Source organism: Thermobia domestica, chromosome 1 (genome assembly GCF_964235325.1).
Source record: "Thermobia domestica chromosome 1, izTheDome1.hap1.1, whole genome shotgun sequence".
Classification (NCBI taxonomy): Eukaryota; Metazoa; Arthropoda; class Insecta; order Zygentoma; family Lepismatidae; genus Thermobia; species Thermobia domestica.
Window position 1 is genome coordinate 359312821 of NC_137454.1, and position 23513 is coordinate 359336333.

Genomic DNA, 23513 nt, shown 5'->3' on the forward strand with positions numbered 1-23513 from the left:
GTCGTGTAGTTGTCGACTTCTGAAGCAATCTATACTGTTCGTCCCAAAGAAGCTCGATCGGATTCAGGTCCGGCGATTGTAGCCGCCAAATCGTCCTCTTTAAATTTCTCTAAGCTTTCCATATATTCCTTGCAGAGATTGGATCTATGCTTAGGGTCATTATCCTGTTGGAATGTAAATCCAGCTGCAACAAGTCTTGTGCCGCAGGGTACACATGGTTTTGGAGTATCTTCTTGTAGTCGTTTCTGTTCATTTTTCCCTCGACTTCAATTAGATCTCCAACTGAATCGCCCGGAAAACACCCCCACACAATCTCCAATCTTCCACCATGTTTGACTGTTTGTTGTAGCATGTGTGACTCTCCTTTCTTTCGAGCAACGAATTGGCGACGTTTGTTTGAAAATAGTTAAAATTTGGATTCGTTCGACCATAAACCGATTTCCACTGTTCTTCAGTCCAATTGCAATGTGCTTTAGCCCACTGAAGACGTTTCGTTTTGTTCTGAAGTCTGAGTGGAGGTTTCTTTACTACTACTCAACCACGAAGTCCTGCGTTTAGAAGGAGATTAGTGACAGCTCGCATGTTTACAGGTGTTCGATTATACGATATTGTTCTCATGAACAAAGATAGTCCTTTTCAACATGATAAATATTATTGTTTTAGGTTGTTTAAGTTTAGTAATACTAATACTTTAATACACATTAGCATAGAGGGGCCGCGGTGGCTCAGTGGTAGAGCATTCACCTCTGGTGCATGGGGTCACAGATTCAAACCCTGCTCCAGCCAAGGGAACTTTGTGGTGGACGAACACCGTGTGCGTGGTTTTCCTCGGGGTTCTCCCGTTTCCTCCCACTTTCATCATTCCACCATTTAATTCATTTCTCATAATCACCGTCTCCTTTATCCTAACCGGCATAACCGTTGGACGTAAAACTCACAGATTTCATTTCATTTCATTTACATTAGCATAGAATAGGAAATATATACAAAATATTGATGCATACACTCGTGTTCCTAAACTCCTTGCCGGTAGTACACACACACACACACACACACACACACACACACACACACACACACACACACACACACACTGAGCGCAATTATATTTGGAACACCAGGAAGGAAATGAGGTAGAAGTATAAAACTTTACAAATAGATAGATTTTACTAAAAGAAGAAAATCATTACGCTTATAGGTCGGTGCTGTGACATTTGACACACGCAGCAGGGTTGCTGTACCTACTGGAGCCAGTAGATTCCATTAACGGCCTGAACTGTTGCAACATGTTGAGAGGTGGAGAGGAATATGCCCATTGATGTCGTCCCTAGCGGCTTCCATTTGGCCAAAGATCATCCCAAGCGGCCAAAAATCCTCAAAATTAGGTGGACGAAATCTGTGTTGAGCCTAGCAAGTAACCCACCATGGACAAGAAATGCTCGATCGGCAAATGATTTGGGGTACCGAAACGGGCCTGGTACCGAAGCAGGAACACGTGGTTAACTTTCACGAATGTGAGGACATACCTTCCAATATGGGGTCGCGCGTTATCTTCTTCGAACGTGACGTTATGCAAACTACAGGTTAAAGGGACTTGAACAGAGGTGAGTACCCCTGTGTTTTCCGTTGCCTATTCAATGTCCATGGAATGCGTAAGAGACGCGAAAGAACACCTAAGTGAAGACAACTCATAGCATGATATCCAGTGAAGGACCTCTGTGACAATGCCTGATGCAGGTGCCCTGAACCCTAGTGCCACAGTGCCGCGAGACAAGTATAAGTTCAACATTGTGCTCTAGAGGGAAACGGTAGTCATCGGTTTAGAGTATGGTATTCTATTCCTCACGCCATGCACGATGATGTCCGCACCATGTCTGGCGCGCACGCCTATGTTGTACTCGCAGAAGAATCCGCAGGAATTTTTGGCTAGAAAATTTTTCACTCCTTCAAACGACTCAGCACGGTTCGTGGTCAAAGTGGATAAAGTAAAGTCACCCCACTTTCTGCGCGGGCAACCTTGATGTGGCCGTAGGGTCTGTTAGGATGATACTTATGAAGCGGTTCTTCTCGCGGTTCCTTGTGTCAAGCGGACGTCGGAACCTCTACGTCGTTCTATAGTTTTCTTCCTATGCCCACTGGTTCCATACAGTGCCATCGTAAAAGCATTCCGTCCTACTCTGGCACCGATCTCTCGATAGGGTAAGGCACAATTACGCTATAAAATAATTCGACCCCGCGAAACCTCCTGGAAGTGCTGCCATATTCAACTACGAGGCACTGCTGAACGCTTTGTACACACTACCCTCATGACCACCCACATTCTCCGCACTTATGGGCGTCCCTGGCCTGATCGAAGTTTATTTTTCCAGATGGCGTAGGTCTACGTGACGCACCATGGTCTTGGCCATCTAAACACTTTCTTCTACGGTCATCTCCTACATATGTGTGTAAATTCCATGCTCTACTAATAACTCCTTCTGGGTATTGTTATTTTAATGTGGAATATATGTTAAATAACAACATGGTATATAAAATACGTTGCTCGAGCAGTATGTGATTAATGTGATTGATTAATGTTTGGGTGATAATATTGTATGGTTAATGTAATAAGAGAAGTTAAAAGTTAACTTTGTTTTTTAATAATAATGTTACTGAGGTAACATCTAATTACAGGTTAATTATAAAGAGCCATTAAATATCCTATTGACACGACATTTAATTTGAAATTACATATTAGTCGCCTTGCATATCACCAGACAAAACTTCGGATGCGTACGTACTGCGCTGGGAATGGCAGGCAACACTCACAAATTTGAAACGCTGTAGAAACGACGAAGTTACTCTTTAAAACTGTAGTTACTAGAGTGTCTAGAAAAGTATGCCAAGGGTAGAAAAAATCGATTAGACCCGTAGATGATAGGCGAGAAAGATTTTAGGGTACGGGACAAAGCGGCAACTCTTAATCAATGAGAAGAACACCATAATGTCTTTATACATACAGATCTAGAGAAAACCACAACAGGAAAGCCATGGTGGTGAATTTGAATGAAACGGTGAATTAAGAAATCCAGAACAAACGGAAGAATAACGAAAGACACATGAATATCATTTTTCTTGTATATTTTACAAACTCCAATTGACGAGAATTGTGAATAAACAAATACCCTACGCATTAGACGTAGACACCCAAATACTGAGATAAACATTTTGTATTCTTAATTGTGGTCTCAAGCTATCTGCTTCGAAAAGTCGCTCGCAATATTTTTTTTTCTGTTATGAAATTTAGTCACCATATATACACTACGATAAAAAAGAGCTTATTAGCATATAGCTAGGCACCTGGTTTTGTTTGAAACAGACATGATGGAAAACGAATTTTTTGATAGTATTTTGTGACCTACCTGCTAAGCTTGTGGTACAGTACTGAAGAGAAAGTAAAACAATGTTCTTCTCTTAATATTTCCTTGGTACCAAAGTACAGAGTTTTGTGTTTATTTGTTTCAAAATTACAAAGGAGTATTCATAATAAACGATCCTCTTTCACTTTATATATATGGGATGTCTCTGGAGAAATTTAAAATTATTGACTTTTTCATTGATTGAATTTTACTCGGGACGTCAGCATCAGACGTATTTGTCCTCGTCACGATCAACACAACTGCTCAAAAATACTGACTGTCGCGAATAAAATTTAAATACTAAAAAGAAAAACTAACATACGAGAAAACACACACACACACACACACACACATATATATATATATATATATATATATATATATATATATATATATATATATATATATATATATATATATATATATATATATATACGGTAGCAGTAACATCAAATAGTAATAATAGTAGCAAGAGAGAGAACATGTAGCATAACCAAGAAATAATAATAATAATCTGAGCATTTAATAGAAGAAAAATGAAAAGTCAGAAAACATGATAATAGTGCAGAAGTGAAAATATAACAAGTCGTGTGCCGCAGGGTACCACATGGTTTTGGAGCATATTCTTGTAGTCGTTTCTGTTCATTTTTCCCTCGACTTTAATTAGATCTCCAACTGAATCGCCCGCAAAACACCCCCACACAATCACAAATCTTCCACCTTGTTTGACTGTGGGTTGTACTCAAGCAGGCAGCATTTTCTCTCCTATCTTTGTAGGAAAAAATTGGCGACGTTTGTTTGAAAATAGTTCAAATTTGGATTCGTTCGACCATAAAACCGAATTCACTATTCATTAAACGAATAACAAAAATAATACAAGAATTTTCATTGGATGGCTGAAAGTAAGCAATGGTCTCTTAAACCAAAAGATAGTAAAATAACAATTACTTCCAATGGAAAAATTAGTTAAATTATAACGTAAGCATGTCAAGCTTAAATTACTACCCAATAGTATTTTTCTATTCCACAAATATCCCCCCTAAAATGACTCATTCCATTTATTATATTTTCTCTGTGCTACCTTCTATTTGCATCTATTATATATTTTAATTCAAATACACCTGATCCTTCCTTAAGCGACACTAATATTAAGAAAACAACCATAAATTGAAAGTGATAACAAACCTTTTTTCAACCTTTGACCCCTCTACTTCAATTATAATTGTATCATTTAACTGACTTAGAACGGTAATTGGACTTCTAATTATTCCAATTCCATTCTGATTCTTACCAGGACAACCAAACATTCTATGAAATAAAATTACCTTAACTCTTCATAAGGAATTCAAAACTATTCTCGGTCCCACTAGCTATCAAGGAAGAACCTTCCTATTTATTTTTTTATTCTCCTTCATCTTGTTTAACAATTTTATAGGTCTATTTCCCTACGTATTTACTAGCTCTAGTCACCTAACCTTCACACTAACTCTCGCCCTCCCTCTTTGAATAAGCTCCATAATCTATGGCTGAGTCAATCACACTCAACACATATTTGCCCATCTCGTTCCTTCTGGAACTCGGGCCCCTCTCATGCCATTCATAGTGTGCATTGAAATAATTAGCAACATCATTCGGCCCGGAACTCTAGCTGTTCGACTAATAGCAAACATAATTGCAGGTCATCTCCTCTTAACCTTATTAGGTAATACAGGCCCTTCTTTATATCTCTCCATACTCTCATTACTAATAATTGGACAAATTGCCCTCCTAATATTAGAATCTGCCGTCGCAGTAATTCAATCATACGTATTTGCAGTTCTAGTTACACTATACTCAAGAGAAGTTACTTATGTCAGCACCACAAAATCATCCTTACCACCTTGTTGTTCAAAGTTCTTGACCACTTACTGGGGCCTTAGGCGCCTTAATTACAACTACAGGACTCACTAAATGATTCCACCAATATGACCCCTCTCTATTCTTCCTAGGCATATTAATCACATTACTAACTATAATTCAATGATGACGAGATGTAACTCGAAAAAGAACATATCAAGGATTACACACTATACAAGTTACATTAGGTCTTCGGTGAGGTATAATTTTATTTATTATTTCTGAACTATTCTTTTTTGTTTCATTTTTCTGGGCCTTCTTCCATAGTAGACTAGCACCAACAGTAGAAATTGGATCTTTCTTACCTCCAGCAGGCATTGTACCATTTAACCCAATACACATTCCTCTACTTAATACCGCAATTCTACTGGCCTCAGGAGTTACTGTAACATGAGCTCATCACAGACTAATAGAAGGTAACCACACTCAAGCCACACAAGGCCTACTACTTACAATCCTCCTAGGCTTATATTTTACTGCTCTACAAGCATACGAATATTATGAAGCACCATTCACCATCGCAGATGCTGTATATGGCTCAACATTTTTCATAGCAACAGGCTTCCATGGTCTTCACGTTATTATTGGTTCCACATTTCTAGCCACTTGTTTATTACGCCACCTTTTATCACATTTCTCTCCTACTCACCATTTTGGATTTGAAGCCGCTGCTTGATATTGACATATTGTAGATGTAGTATGATTATTCCTTTACATTTCTATTTATTGATGAGGAGGTTAAGCCTATTTAATATATATAGTATATTTGACTTCCAATCAAAAGGATCATTAAATGAAATAGGCAATTAATACAGTCTTAACAACCGGCCTACTAACTATTATTATTTGCTTAATCGTTATAGCCATTTCAACTCTTCTTTCTAAGAAAGTTATTAACGATCGAGAAAAAAATTCTCCCTTTGAGTGCGGATTTGATCCTAAATCATCGGCCCGAATTCCCTTCTCTCTACGATTCTTCCTCAGTGCCGTAATTTTCCTCATCTTCGACGTAGAAATTGCCCTCCTACTACCAATAACAATTACTATTAACAACACTAATACACTATCCTGATCTCTGGTTAGACTAACATTTTTAGTAATCCTCCTAATAGGCCTTTATCATGAATGAAATCAAGGGTCCTTAACATGAGCTGACTAATGAAACGGGATAATAGTTAAGTATAATATTTGGTTTGCATCCAAAAGGTGTTGCTATCAACTTATCTCATAAGTAGGAAGCAAACGATTTCACTCAGTTTCGACCTGAGCCTTTGGTCTCTTGGCCCCTACTTGTTGGTTGAAGCCAAAAAGACGCATTTCACTGTTAATGATATCATTGGGATTCCCTGACCCAACTAAGGAGATGTGAAATTAATCAAGAAGAAGCTGCTAACTTTTATCTTTAGCGGATTAGACCGTTAACATCTCTTAATATAAATAACTACAACCCCCTTAGTATAAATATTACATTGCCTTTTCGAGGTAAAAAAGAGAGTACTCTCAGGGAGTATCATTTAGGGAATATAATTCTTCTTAGTATCTTCAATACTATGCTTTCAATATAAGCTACCTAAATACACAAATATAAAGAAACAAAGGAAAATTGTAAAAAATAAAAAAATAATAAATACATTTTAAATAAATTGTTTTGCGATTGTTGAATTAATATTGAACCATCCTTAAAACTACTATACATGCCTTGAGCACCAAGACATTCTCTCCATCCTTGATCAATATTACTATAATATACACCCCCTACATATAAAGGGAATTTAATAATATAATTTGTTAATAAGTAAGGTAAAAATCATATGCTTCCTATTATTGTAAAGCTAAAATAAAACTTTACACACATTAAAGACTGCCCAATAGAATAACTTGATAGTAAAATACCAACCCACAAGCCTTTCACACTTACAAGTAATGCACCCGTTTTTAAGTATAAAGGTAAAACAACACAATTAACAGTAGGAAAAATCAATCAACTCAATGTTGCACCCCCCAAAATTGCCATCACTACTAATCCTAATATTCCCTTACACATAGTCCAACCTTCATTATCACTAATAGAATGAATATTAGTGCCCCCAAAGCCCTTACCCGTTAAATAAAATCTTAAACGTACTGAATAACATACAGTTAGGCCCGTAGAAAAAAATAATAAGAAAAAGCTGACTACATTAATTAAAGACAAAGAAGAAATCTTCAAAATTAAGTCCTTAGAATAAAACCCAGCTAAAAAATGGCATTCCACATAAAGCCAAGTTAGCTACATTTAAACAAGACAAAGTAAGGGGCATCTGACTTACAAGTGCTCCTATTCTACGAATATCTTGTGTATCTCCTACACCATGAATGATTGCTCCTGCACACAAAAAAAGTAATGCCTTAAATAAAGCATGTGTCAATAGATGAAAAAAGCTAATACAGGAAATCCCATGGACAAAATTATTGTTATAAGACCAAGCTGACTTAGAGTAGATAAAGCAATAATCTTCTTCAAATCATATTCATAATTAGCGCCAATACCAGCTATAAATATTGTCAGTCCTGACAATAAAGTAATACATCTCCCGCATAAACACTTAATAAAACGTCTCTAAACCGAATTAGCAAGTAAACGCCAGCAGTCACAAGTGTAGAAGAATGTACTGATGCTGATACTGGTGTAGGAGCAGCTATTGCCGCCGGCAACCACGCAGAAAAAGGAATGTGTGCACTTTTTGTTATTGCCGCCAAAATAATTAAGCTAGAGATAATTACTATCTCACTATTATTTAAAACTCTATGCAAATAAAAGACATAATTTCAACTTCCATAATTCAATATTCAAGCAATAGCTAACAAAATTGGTACGTCTCCAGTACGATTAGAAAGGACAGTTAACATGCCAGCATTATAAGACCGCACATTTTCATAATAAATAACTAAACAATATGACACTAACCCTAGCCCATCTCATCCAAGGAGGATTCTAATTAAATTAGGAGAAACAATCAATAAAACTATCGAAAGAACAAATATTAATACAAGCATAATAAATCGATTAAGATATCGTTCAGATAATATATACTGTCCACTGTAATAAATTACCATTGTAGAAATATAAAGTACAAATCTTATAAATATAAATGATATTCAGTCAAATAAAGAGTTATAACAATTTTATTTCTATTAAAAGAAATAACTTCTCACTCAATAAATACACTATATCTATTGATTAAAAAATTCAAGCCTATTAGAAATAAAAAAACACTTATTCTACTATCGCCTTGGTGAAGGGAGGTCAAACAAGCTTATTTACGTCTCCCGTTTATATTAATTTTGAACTAGAAACTTTCCCAATCATTCCCTTCACCTGGAAGTATATACATGTTTTGCCAACCTCTGCCTGAGCTTGGGAACGACTCAACCAGAAGAGTTGGTAACAACGTGTTTGGTCGCGTCCGAACTATCAAAAAGAATAAGTATTAGCAGAAAATGTTGATTTTACCTTTTTTTTTTAACCTGAATGCAAAGTTTATCGCGAGTGATAGTTCACTACACAAGCATAATTGTAATTATGTACGTTCCGCGACCTATTCTCGCGTACATGTTCAAAACTAAAAACAACAACAAACAAAATTCGAGGAAGGCAACAAAATAGAAACTCCGGGACTTAGTTATAGACTGTTCATATTTGACAAGAAGCAAGAATGATAATCATACATGCACTGGACACTACATTATAAATTCTGATATTGAAATACACCTGAGCTGAAATGGACAACAAGTATTAAACATGGATATCACACGACGACATTTTTATCATTCGTATTAAATATATAATAACAGTAGAGCTCGTATTATAAATGACAACTTTTCTTTATAAAATTTCTAACTAGCTAAAGACTGTTTAAGAGCAATAAGATTACATGTACTGAAAATAAGAATACGCATGCGATTTTATTTATTTTTTTTAATTGTGGCCGGATTATCGTATATCTATATGATTACCCTTTTCTCTTCTTTCTTTTTAAGTCGACTTTTAACGTTAATAGAAGGCGATATGACTAGTACATAATTCACGATTCAAAAGACGCGATCACTCTCACCTTAAACTGCTGGTATATTTCTAGTTTAGTAAAGTTTTGGATGATGCTCACACAAATCCTGGTTGTGTCGCTCCTATCACATCAATTAATATTACTCACGGTTTGATGCTCCTTAAAAGTAGTAAGTTGGTCCTGTTGTTTCCTCCGACTTGCTGAGTTCCAATTCAACGAAATTCGTTATTTTAGAACTTTTTGTGATAATATTGCGAATATTACATTCTGTTGTTACTTTTACGTGTTAAATCCACTCGTCTTTGCACACTAGACACCGATTCTCAGTTGAAATTACATGATTATCAACAGAATATCACACAACTCGGGATGCACATCTCACGCTTTTAGTCACAAGATCCCGATTGTTTTTGCGCACTTCTGGATTACACAAAGCATGTGAGCAGAGTACACTTAGGACGTAACATAGTTTCTGATTGGTCAGTCATTGAAAAGTTATCCAGTCACCACTCACTTTAGAAAATCACCGGAAGTACGAAATGATCTAGTAGTTGCTAGAACATTCTCGAAGCTATACAACCGGAAGTTCCAATGTCTTTGAGACAAAGAATCTCTGCTCTGGACACACACACATTCACAAGAAAAGTCAGTTTGTGGCGTCGAAGAGAACTCATGTGCTAAACGAGTATGTGCATAGTTGCCAACCGTTAACCTTTGTCACTAAAAGTCAATCATGAATTTAATAAAATATACACATTAATTTTTCTTGCTGCGATGGTCGATAGCAAATGGCGCCCACAGTGAATTGGCAATATTGTATTAACAAGATTGACAAAGGACCCTGGAATGTTTATATGTGGTCCTTGATTTTGATGCACCCTGTATATAGTTTGATTCTACTGTTTCATGGTAACGGTGAACACAATGTTTCCTTATGGGGACGAGCACGCCACTATAACACTATATAGGAGCAACTTGGGATAAATGTGGAACATTAGTTGTATAATTTAGAGGAACTATTTATTGTTGGCACGTGGTAGGAGCATTATTGGTGGAGCATTATTTACGAAGCACTAGTAACGCCATTTTGCACTATTTTATACGCCTTGCTATTATTTTGAGTAATAGGTCTTTCACCTGTATGTTCGGCCACCTATTTTTTTCGGCCACTTTTATATAATTACGAAATGTTTTCTGTCTTTTAATGTCTTTTCATTGAAATATGTAATTTTCTGTCATTTATTAATTTTCACTTAGTATTCTGAACTATGGTTTCTCACCGTGTGTTTATGTGTTATAATTATTCACTAACGACAAAATTTACTTATTGCAACATTACAAAAATAATACTTAACAAGCATACAAATCCCATTTGGGTAAAAATTTAACATTATATAAAAAGGAATATTCTTTCGGCCTAACGACATCATACGTGACAAAACTTTTTTTTTAAACCGGAAACGTATCGGAGGCGAACTTAAAACTCAAAAATTAAGATGGAATCAATGACGGAATCGAATTTGTGCATTGCTTTACAATATATAAACCTCAATACTCATTGGCTATAAACAAATTTTGAAAAACTCCTTTCTTTCACAAAAAGTACGGATATCCTTTTCAAGCATTTCAAAAAAAATCGATACAATCCAAAATGAAAAATATTATCAATGTAATAATCTTCGTCATTACAACTTAACAACATTAAACTTTAAAAATCATTCACTTATCAATTCGTTGGAACAAAACTCAACAATCCTAAAATTGTATTTCGCAATAGATCTTGCTCTCATATGTTCTATCATGTGGTTCAGTATTTGAGAGGATTTTTAAAAAAAAGATTCGTTCTTAACAAGGCTTAACTATTCTATAACAATATGACGGCATACATTAAGGCTACATAACTATTCATATTTTCTGGGTATTTGAGAAATATCATCTCTAACAATTTCCCTATTAACACATTTTTATCGCATTCACATTTAATTACATCGAGGGCACAACGTCAACCTCGGTAAACAACATTTTCATAAAACCATTTCGTCGCTACTACTATCAGAGTATAGCCTTGCTACTGCTATCAGAGCATAGCCTGATTACATTAAACACCTTGTAACCCTCCCAGATATACTATCCCAGATATACTTTATCAACGGGGTACACACATATATATACACAATATTCCTTAAACCCATTTGCAAACATCGTTATATATTCGCCTTATACCTCAGATAATTTGTTACCTATTATTATTCTTTTGCAATCCTTGACCTCTCATATTCATTATAATTACCACTCGTACTTCTCGATGACCAAAACAAACTTAGAATACAATCTTGTTTCATTCTCATTAAAACAGATGATTGTTGACTATGTTGACGAACTAAAAAAACTATTTATTTATCTACTCTCTCCTTTTTTTCAAATAAGTATTCTTGCTTTCTGACAAATTTACTTTAAAGTTAACGCCAAAAGTTTGAAAAATGTATCTGAAGGTCTCCGTTACCTTCCATTTTTTTTAATCGATAACAAAAATAATGAAGTAAAAATGTAAAAATTCGACAAGAAAAAGAATATCTAATTCAATAGTATCTGCATAATTATTGAACTGAACTATATTTCGGGCATTACTAACTAACCTTCTTCAGTGACTTGCTTACATATGTTTCTTCGATATATTTACTAATAAACATCACATTTGTCTAAGAATCTAAAAATATGAATCAACACATAATATGACATTAATTATTAGAACTACTATAGCATATTTCGTAAAATTATTACAATGTTTCATAAAATTGTTAACCACTAAACTAAACAAAACTTTCTTTCACATAAAAGGTACGTTGCTTATGTCTTTGGCCTTAACTATCATAAACGAAAATGAAAATGTGGAGACTGTGTATCAAGGCTAATTCCCTAAATAACTCGGCTATTTATTACTTAATACGTGAACGTTTTATTGAAAAATACTAACCTACTTAATTGGAGTGTCTTATGTATCATTACGACTAAGTTACACGTAATACAAATTATATTGATGTATTAAAAAAAACTAATATATTATATTAAAGTTCAACAAAATTTACTGTAGTGTGCATTTTCGTATATATGTATATATGCGTTTATATTTTTTTTTCATACAATAAAACACAGTAGCTTTTAGACTATGAATGCAAAATTTATGAAACATTACATAAAAACCTAACATGTGAACATAAAATGGTATATGATTAAATTCAAATCCCATATTGGTTTACTAAATATTAAAAGAAAATATGTCCATGAAGTTTATAAAGTTTGACATTAATGATAATTTATGTATGCAATATGTGATATTTGAATCTTCCTACATATTATTCTTATAAGGCAGGTAATTCAACTTTTCATCCATACACTTGCTTTATGTAACTTAACTAATAAACTATCAAACATTTGAATACATATGTACAAGTATGAGTTAAACGGCGGTTAAGCCTTACGTAGCGCTATCCTGTAGGTCACTGATTGACGAAACAGGTCGTAAGCCATTAATTAAACAAAAATATAGGTTAATGATTTGATCCCGAAGATCAATGAGCGCTGGCTTACTATTTCCCATAGCTAGAGTGTGCGGGATCGCTGAACTTCCCGACGATTTGCATAAATCGCTCTCGCACTAAATCCAAATCCCTCCCAGCTGAATGCTTCAAGCATTACAGCTATGTCATAATCGGGTAAATTGTTCCAACACCAATTGGACTGTCAGTATCTAGACCTACAGAAGGTATTTTAAGAAAATAAACACATGAAAAGGACAATAAGGATACCCTGGGGGGGGGGGAAAGTTCGATAATACAGTCCCGCATCTCAATATCATTAATCACTTATTAATTATTAATAATTTTTGGCTCGCTCCTACCTACAAAATTAGTAGGTTTACAAAGTATACTCTTAAGGAACGCCAGCCAATAAAACGAATTGTGCGGCCTTACTGGCAAAGTGCACCTATCAAATCCGGGTATATAGTCACATTCGAGATTAAAGTCACAATTGAGTAAATCATCCACCAATCTAACATCACAGTTATCCACAACATGAAATGACAATTTTCCAGTAGACTGATAGAATTACAAATACGTAAGAGAACGCTAATCGGCTTCCAGCAGAAACATGCCATGCTTAGTTTTTACATTTTTTTTGAAAAATAAAAACATAAAAGAATAATAACCTCAACGAAACAAGTAAATGAGGCCAACATTACGAGCCTGACTATGATAATCAGTGAGTTGAAAATTATACAATGTTCAATTAAAAACCAACAGACTCTTTTCATACAAGGAAGGTTGAAAAGAAATGAAAATTGGAAAATTTTCACATCCTAAATTAATTGTTACATCCGACAAGCACCATTTAAAAATTAGAATGACATATTCGTGGTTTACTTGAATCTACTTTAAACAATTATTATTGACTTTTTTTTTCAAAACATTTCAAACCGAATAAAACTAATTTCGAAAACATTTCACTGATCTAAAATTAGTTTCTGATTCAAACTTACACAAATAACGAGAATACTTCCACATTGGATTCTTTGCGATGCAAAATATTATTCATTCCTTTAATTACTTTTTTTTCGTTTCCGAGAATAAATTTATTTTCAAAATTAAAACGACACTTATCAAATTTTGTTCAAATTTATCGATATTAATGAATTTCAAAGTTGATAATACTTTTGATTATTCAGTTTCCATAATATTTTACGGCCAATCTATATATATATTATATATATTTTCCATTTTTATAAGCCAATTTTATCACAATTCCAATTTTACAATCCAGATTTATTGTAGGTAATTGCTACCTAATTAAAACAAACACTTTACATATCGATACCAAATTGTGTCGATGATCATTGGTAGTACAGTTCTCACGGAACGTTATTATAAATATACGTAACATTCCGTGAAAAGCGCACTACAGGAAAAAAAAGAAGAAGGAGTCGGTTTGCCAAAATCTAAACAAAAAATTTATCATTTCCTTTACGTCAATTAAAAGTAAATATCTAATAAAATATAAAATTTTACGCGTCAATTAAGATGTATTAAGATATATATGTATTAAATGTCACAAGCCGAAAGTGAATTTTGAAGTGTGTGTCTGCCAGCCAAATCACACACTAGCTGAGGCCCAATCGGACGCCGTCCCGATTTCGTCACTTTAATTTTGAAAGAAAATAGTAGTGACGCCTCTAAGGGTTAAATTGCATTTTAACCTCTTCATTCTTCTTAACTGGTAACATGATCATTTTTAGATTATGCTAAATTTTAAACTTTATTAATGTGATGACGAATACTTATTAACTTTACATAGTATCTATACGGATGAACCAATTTGTGACCAGATTCATTATTTTCAACCTTATTTTTGTATTACTCTTTTTTTCAATCACATTTAATAATATTTTAGAATTTTGACACTTCAATGTATAACCAATTTAATTTCGTAGATTTACCGTGCTCTTACGTATATTCAATGACAAAGACAATCATTGACGAACAAACACACATTTTTTTTCAAGACATGTTCCAAAATACAATTGTGTTTACATATTTTCGCCAACAAACTAAACAAAAGAAATATTTGCGAATAATTTTAGGTATGCATGTATTCACATTCGTGATATACGTTCTCTAAAAATCCTATCAGTTTCTAAGGGTACCTAACCAACCTCTAAAATTCCTATTAATGACTTCAAATGGGGTTAACAGGTTTCAAAATCCACATTTCTTAATATTATGGTAATAAAACAACACAAAATGATATAGGTGAAACTTTATTCAGACCTCCTCTCCTTTTATCCTGAAATGAACACAAATACACAAACAAATCATTTAAATTTCGTGAGTGTGGTAGCGTCCACACAAAAATAGTAATGGTTGGAAAATGGGTTGTGTTTATAAAATTTTGAATCAAAGCACATTCGCGAACTAATTTCAATTTATCTTTACCTCTCTTTTTCCTTAATCATCCTTCCTGGATCCCTTTTCTTTCTCCTGGTCATCCTCAACTGGAATTAATCCTGAAATAAAATTTTATTAAACACATATTTATTATCTCACGTACCTGTTGTAATGGTGAGAAATATGGCTGGCTGGATGGATGGTCTTCTTTGGTAAGCTGTAAGAGAAATCCCTAAACATACGGATTGGTGGGGTTCCTAGCCTTTTTTTTTCAACGGAGCTATTTTAATCCACTGGAAAAATTAGTCATAACGGCTTTAATACATTCGTCAGACCATTCAGCAGAATCTTTGCAATAGTGTGTGATATACAAATCTCCCAACTTGTGCAAAATGTATCCTAAACGGTCACAGTGTTGCAACTTAACACAGGTCTGCTTTAACAATGTTTCAGAATCGTCTTCGTTGGTTTCATCAGGCTGATTAACAATATCTACTTCTGGGTACAGCAATGGCAATAACTTTTCATGTGTTGATGGATGGTAAGGAACATCTTTGAGTCTAGCTACTTGTTCTTCAGGTAAATGTTTTCTGGCCATGAGAATCCAAGTATTGTAGGTCTTTGGGGTGGGGTTCCAAATTCTTACTCTGTCCATGGAATGAAACCGATACTTTGACCATTGTATGGATCCCATAACTCTACAGCGCGATCGTTACTGGTGACTGAAGTACAAACATACGGCCCTCGAAATATTTCAAAGAACTTTGCTATTTCCTTCTTAACAAGACTGCTTACATTTCGTTGCCTAACAAACACTAGGTCTCCCTTAATAACGAGTCTCTTTCCCTGTTTGGCTTGATTCCATTTTTCATTACGTGTGGCAATCTTTCGTTTTCTACGTAAATCGGCCATAACAAGTTTATTGCTCCAATTAATCGAATCTTCAGGCGTAATCGCCTCCTGTACGTTTATACCAAAATGTGTGAATATGGGTCGTGAGGAATTGATGTTTAAGTGCAAACTGGCAGGGGAAACACCAAGACTCTGGGAAATTGAATAATTATACAACAATACTGCTTGGGTCAGATATTCAGCCCACTCTTTATGAGATGACGAACATAAAGTTCTGAGGGTTTGCACTAGATTCTTATTAACGTTTTCCACTAACGATGCCATGGGATGGTATGGGGTAGTATGACGAAAACTACATTATACTTTTTCATAGCCTTTAGAAACGGTTTCGAATGAAATACAGCTGCATTGTCGGTAATAATTACTCGCACTAATCATAACATGGGGAAATAAAATTCTTCAAGACACCTTACTACAGCCTTCGCTGTTGACGTGCGCAATGCAAACGCAGTACAATACCGAGTGTAAAGATCCATTATTACTAAAGCAAATCTTTTCTGAGCTTGGCCAGTAGGATAACTTCCCAGAAAGTCTATGCTAATTGCGTCACGAGTTGCATTTACTGGTATTGTATGCATCAACTTAGCAGGTGGATGCTGGTCTGGTTTCATACGTTGGCAGGTAATACAATCGCGAATGAAGTTTTTGACAGCTGTTCGCAGTCCCTTCCAATGGAATGCTTTGGAAATTATAGAAAAAGTCCTTTCAACGCCTGGGTGGTGAATGTCGGTATGGTACGCAACTAGAATATTCTGTGTAAGTGCTGGAGGGACACAAATTTTCCATTGATCCGGCTGGTGAAAATCTCGAACTAATAAAATATGATTATCCAATTTATAAAACTTTTTCCACGATCTACCATTCTTATATTCAGTCTCGTCTACGGTACCCTCTAATACAGCAATAACGTTGGCGTAATCGGAACATTCACGTTGGAGTGCAGCTAACCTTTCGGGTGTTATGTTCATAACTTCTTCCTGCAACACTTGGAAAGTGTGAACTTTCAGTAGGCGGTGTTCGTGGGTGGGGAAGAGTCTACTCAATGTATCGCTTATGGTATTTTCAGCACCTGGTATGTATTGAACCTCATAACTCAATTCTTGCAATTCAACGGCCCATCTGAGTAAACGATTATTCCAAGGTTTAACGCGATCTAAATACGACAAAGCACGATGATCTGTGACGATAATTACATGATTACCCAACAACATTGATTTCCATTTTCTAATTGCGTAAATGACCCCAAGACACTCAGCCTCTGTAGTTGAATATTTCTGTTCGGTAGGTGTTAACGTTCTACTTATGCATTGTATGATACGTTTTTCGTCGCCGTGTTTTTGCCATAGAACGCTTCCTATTCCGGATTGTGCAGCATCAGATTGCACGTAAAAATCTTTTGTGAAATCTGGATAAGCTAACATGATGTTGTTACAAATATCCTGCTTGATTTGATTAAATGCCATCTAGCATTGTTCGCTCCACTGCCATTTCTTTTCCTGTTTCAACAAGTCATATAAGGGAGCGGCTTTCATAGCAAAGTTGGGGACAAATAACCTAGACCAAGAGAATAACCCTAACACTGAACGCAAAGTTTTAATATTGGTTGGTTTTGGTAAGTCTCGTACAGCTGTTATACTACGTTCATCTTTTCGTATACCGTCCTTGCTAACTACATATCCTAAAAATGGAACTTCATTGGCACAAAACAAACATTTATCTATATTTAGCGTGATTCCGTGTTCTTTGAATTTCTGAAATACTTCAGCTAACAAGTGTAAGTGTTCTTCGAAACTGTTGGACATTACTAAATTGTCATCTACGTATCGAATGATTTTACTATGGAACTCGGGTCCCAAGACATGTGCCATCATCGTGTTTAGAGCGGACGATCCATTTCGATATCCAAACGCCACTCGCTGATACTGATAACATAAACCTTCGAAATTGAAAGCAAAATATGGTTGAGAATCTGGATGAAGTTCGGTCAGATAACTTTGTTGCAAATCAATAACCATGATAAATTTCTTTCCTTGCAATTTCGCAAGTAAATCTTCAATGCGCTCTGGCCTAACCTGTCGTAATACGGAATGCCCATTCACCATGCGTAAATCGACACAAAGGCGGAATTGATTATTCTTTTTGGGTACTACTAAAAGTGGGTTACTGTGTACACTTTGACTCGGTTTTATGATTTGTAACTGTAGTAGCTTTTGAAGTTCGTTCCTAACAAATGGAATGGCCTTATAAGGGATGGGATATTGTTTCCTTACTAATGCTTCTGTAGTGTTAATTTTTGCCTTATAAACAAATCCTTTACACTTCCCGGGGTAGTTAGTGAATATTTCCCTATATTAAAATAACAAATCTAACAACTGATTTCGCTGGGACTGAGTTAACCCATCTGCCCTCTGAACTGCATTAATGATCTGTTCGTCTGTGGCCACTTGCTTTTGGAAGGTTTCTCCTTCGTTAACTCCTACACGGTTAATACGCTGATGTTCTTTAATATTGCTGCTGTCATTTGTTTCTTGATCGCTATCATCTGACATGGATTGCACCGAAAGTGGGAGTAACGATACAACAAATTTTATGTTTTCATGTTCCAATGAGAACGTTCCCTGACTAAAATCAATGATGCCCTGTAATTGTGAAAGCGCGTTGACACAAAAATAAAACGTTCGTTTAAATCTTGCACGACATACAACTCAAGTGAAAACGTTAATACGTCAATCTGAACTGGTACTATAGTTTTACCCTTGCACTTTCTTTTAAAACGACCGCTGTAATCGACCAGAAGAACGTCGTCAGCTGATTGCAACCTAGGCGCGGAAATGTCTTTGCTTATTTCTTTCCAAAACTCGTACGTGATCAAAGAGGCGTCAGCACCTGTATCGAGGAGGGTTTTAACTGGAATGTCATTAACTATTGTTTCTATGTACGCAGAATAATTCCGATCGTAAGCGGTGACAAGTTCTCTTTCATCATTATCTTCTTCTACATCACTTCGGCCGTCACTATCTAGAATATCGTCGCTGGCAAATGTATAATTCCTGACACGGAGAATATTTGGGGGATTTATAAACGAATCACCTTCGATGGCCGCGACCCCTTCGTGCCCATCGGATCTTAGTTTCCCTGCTGACTATGATCGGATGTGTGCCCACCATCTCTCTCGGGCGTGCGCTCTCGCCAATTCTGCCGTTCATTATTTGACTGGAAGGTGAAACTAGGTCTATTATTTCTGTTATTGCTATTGTTTCCCCTTCTCCAATTGAAGCGATTCCCAAAGTCACGAGAGTTATTGTTATTGCGTCGTGGCCTAGCGTCGTGATTTGATCGTTCATTCCTCCCGCGCACATTACTCATGAATTGCTGTTCGCGCTTGTTCTCTCGCTCGTTTCTCCGAAAACTGCTTTGTTCAGAATTTCTACCGTTTCGTGGATTGTTATTAGTGTTATTAGGCCTCTCCCTGGTCGGTCTGCTATACTGTACCCGAATCGCCTGATACTGCTTATTACGACCCTCATAACTATTATCTTCGCGCTTATAACTTTTTTCGTTCGGTAATCGTAAGGATCAAGCCGTTTGACACTAGCAATAAACTGCACAAAATCTGTACATGAATAAAACGCAAACATTTCCCGATATTTGTATGGCAACGTAGGTACAATACTGGCTAATATCTTCGCCGGGGTACTTTCAGGATTCAAATCACTTAATGCACGATACTGAGTGGTTGCAAACTCTAACACTGAACCGTGTACTCTTGGGTCAAAGGAAGTATTTCGCAACGCGGTCAGTCTACTTACTACAATTGCTTCCGATTCAAATGCGTTAACTAAAGCATGGCTAAATTCCTCAAAAGTGGTAAACAAATGCTGGCGTGTTCGAAACCACTCCAAACATGGATTCTGCAGTAAACTTGGTAATACCGGCAACACTGCGTCTTCGTGTACATTCAACAGGTCCAATTTATGTTGTAAATCGCGTAGGTACGAGCGCGCAGTTTCCTTATCTGGCATCCCACTATACGTCGGTAGGTCTCGTATTTCTTGGATTGTAATACGGCGTCGAGGTTTATTAGTTCTCGCGAAAAATGAATTATTCTTCTCCTTACTATTCGAGTGATCGGATTCATAACCTTCACTACCACTATCGTACTCGCTATTTTCGTCAGTTTCTCGTGAGGAAGGGTGAGGTCCGCGACTGAACTGATTACTCCGTAAATTATTCAACTCTTGCTCTAACTTCAAAACGCGATCATTCACTTCTCGACTCACTTCCGCTTTTACAACTGTTCGCGTGGGGATATTCTGTACTTGCTCTATGACTTGTTGAATAGACTGGATGGTGGGAGACTCTAGTTTATTTACCCTTGCTGTGACGTGCGTAATTTCCTCTTTATTTTCGGCAGCTACTTTCTTAATTTCTAACATGTCGTCCCGTATTTCGTTTATTTCCCCGCGCTGTTCTCTTAAACCAAACATCGCTTCCCGCACGAATGTACCGTGGGTGTCAATGGTTGCTTGAAAATTAGTGATGCGCTCTTCTACCTGAGCATGATACCGGTTTGTATTGAGCTCTATAACACCTGCCTATCTTTTGCTTCCTGAAACTTCTCTTGGTTGCTTACGCGATCTTGTGCTATCTCGGCCCTACAATTGTCAACCTGTGCCTGTACGGACTCGTAATTTGATCTACACTCGTTTTTATATTCCTCTATTTTCTCCTCCATGGCCTGAATACGCGTAGTGATTTGAACGATAGCATTATTAGTTTGCAAAACATCCTTACCGACTTGTTCTAACTTACTTTCTAAATTTTCCCTCAGACTAGCACCACTTTCTACCTGCTCTTCTTTCAAACTTTCAACATTCTCTTTCAAACTCACTATATTTTCCTTCAAACTAACAACGTTTTCTGTCTGTTCTTGCTTTAAACTGACAATATCTTCCTTCAAACTGACAATCGTGTCATTAAATTGTTCCGACTGCTTCTCAAACAATGCTACGAGCATATTCTTTAATTCCTCAGGCTCTGACATTTTGTACAAAACTTGGTAATCAATAATCAAAAAGGCTAATGATTTCTCTAACTCCAACTAAAAATGCACTCTATTGGTTGCTAATGATTTCTCTAAAGGAACAAAGACATAATAAAACACACAATCAACAACAGTGATTAAAAGTGAAATCCATGTAAGCAATGCACAAAAATTTGTCACGCGTTTTACTTTTTGTTTTACTTCTTACTACCAGTGCAAGGTAAAAATACACAAGGTCACCGTATTGTAAATCTGTCCCGAGTTGGTTTCTGGATCAAGTAACTATATCGTCCCGGGTTTATTTAGATGTCAATTAAACATTTGACTTCCCGGGTTTCGGCACCAATTAAATATACTATCGCCTTGGTGAAGGGAGGTCAAACAAGCTTATTTATGTCTCTCGTTTACATTAATTTTGAACTAGAAACTTTCCCAATCATTCCCTTCACCTGGAAGTATATACATGTTTTGCCAACCTCTGCCTGAGCTTGGGAACGACTCAACCAGAAGAGTTGGTAACAACGTGTCTGGTCGCGTCCGAACTATCAAAAAAAATAAGTATTAGCAGAAAATGTTGATTTTACCTTTTTTTTTAACCTGAATGCAAAGTTTATCGCGAGTGATAGTTCACTACACAAGCATAATTGTAATTATGTACGTTCCGCGACCTATTCTCGCGTACATGTTCAAAACTAAAAACAACAACAAACAAAATTCGAGGAAGGCAACAAAATAGAAACTCCGGGACTTAGTTATAGACTGTTCATACTTGACAAGAAGCAAGAATGATAATCATACATGCACTGGACACTACATTATAAATTCTGATATTGAAATACACCTGAGCTGAAATGGACAACAAGTATTAAACATGGATATCACACAACGACATTTTTATCATTCGTATTAAATATATAATAACAGTAGAGCTCGTATTATAAATGACAACTTTTCTTTATAAAATTTCTAACTAGCTAAAGACTGTTTAAGAGCAATAAGATTACATGTACTGAAAATAAGAATACGCATGCGATTTTATTATTTTTTTTAATTGTGGCCGGATTATCGTATATCTATATGATTACCCTTTTCTCTTCTTTCTTTTTAAGTCGACTTTTAACGTTAATAGAAGGCGATATGACTAGTACATAATTCACGATTCAAAAGAAGCGATCACTCTCACCTTAAACTGCTGGTATATTTCTAGGTTAGTAAAGTTTTGGATGATGCTCACACAAATCCTGGTTGTGTCGCTCCTATCACATCAATTAATATTACTCACGGTTTGATGCTCCTTAAAAGTAGTAAGTTGGTCCTGTTGTTTCCTCCGACTTGCTGAGTTCCAATTCAACGAAATTCGTTATTTTAGAACTTTTTGTGATAATATTGCGAATATTACATTCTGTTGTTACTTTTACGTGTTAAATCCACTCGTCTTTGCACACTAGACACCGATTCTCAGTTGAAATTACATGATTATCAACAGAATATCACACAACTCGGGATGCACATCTCACGCTTTTAGTCACAAGATCCCGATTGTTTTTGCGCACTTCTGGATTACACAAAGCATGTGAGCAGAGTACACTTAGGACGTAACATAGTTTCTGATTGGTCAGTCATTGAAAAGTTATCCAATCACCACTCACTTTAGAAAATCACCGGATGTACGAAATGATCTAGTAGTTGCTAGAACATTCTCGAAGCTATACAACCGGAAGTTCCAATGTCTTTGAGACAAAGAATCCCTGCTCTGGACACACACACATTCACAAGAAAAGTCAGTTTGTGGCGTCGAAGAGAACTCATGTGCTAAACGAGTATGTGCATAGTTGCCAACCGTTAACCTTTGTCACTAAAAGTCAATCATGAATTTAATAAAATATACTCATTAATTTTTCTTGCTGCGATGGTCGATAGCAATTCTACTTAAAAAGGCACATCTAGTCACACAAATTGAAAAAGGTCAAACCATGGCCTAAGGGCAATAAACCTTCTTTAGTTCCACAAACTAAAATTTTATCCTAAGGTGCCTTCCATTTCAACTCAGGCAAAAAAAAATATAAAATTGTACCATCACCATCTCAGATATTGTTGAAACTTTTTTTTATAGCAACTAGACATGTTTTTAAGAGACCCATATTTTTTTGTTTTGTCGAAAAAAAATTTCCCGCCAAGTAATGGGCCATCAAAGACGGGGAGTACAATTTATGAATTGTAGAAGACATGGAAAATGGTCAATTTCGGAGCCTCACCATTCGGCTATGGAGACAGGTAG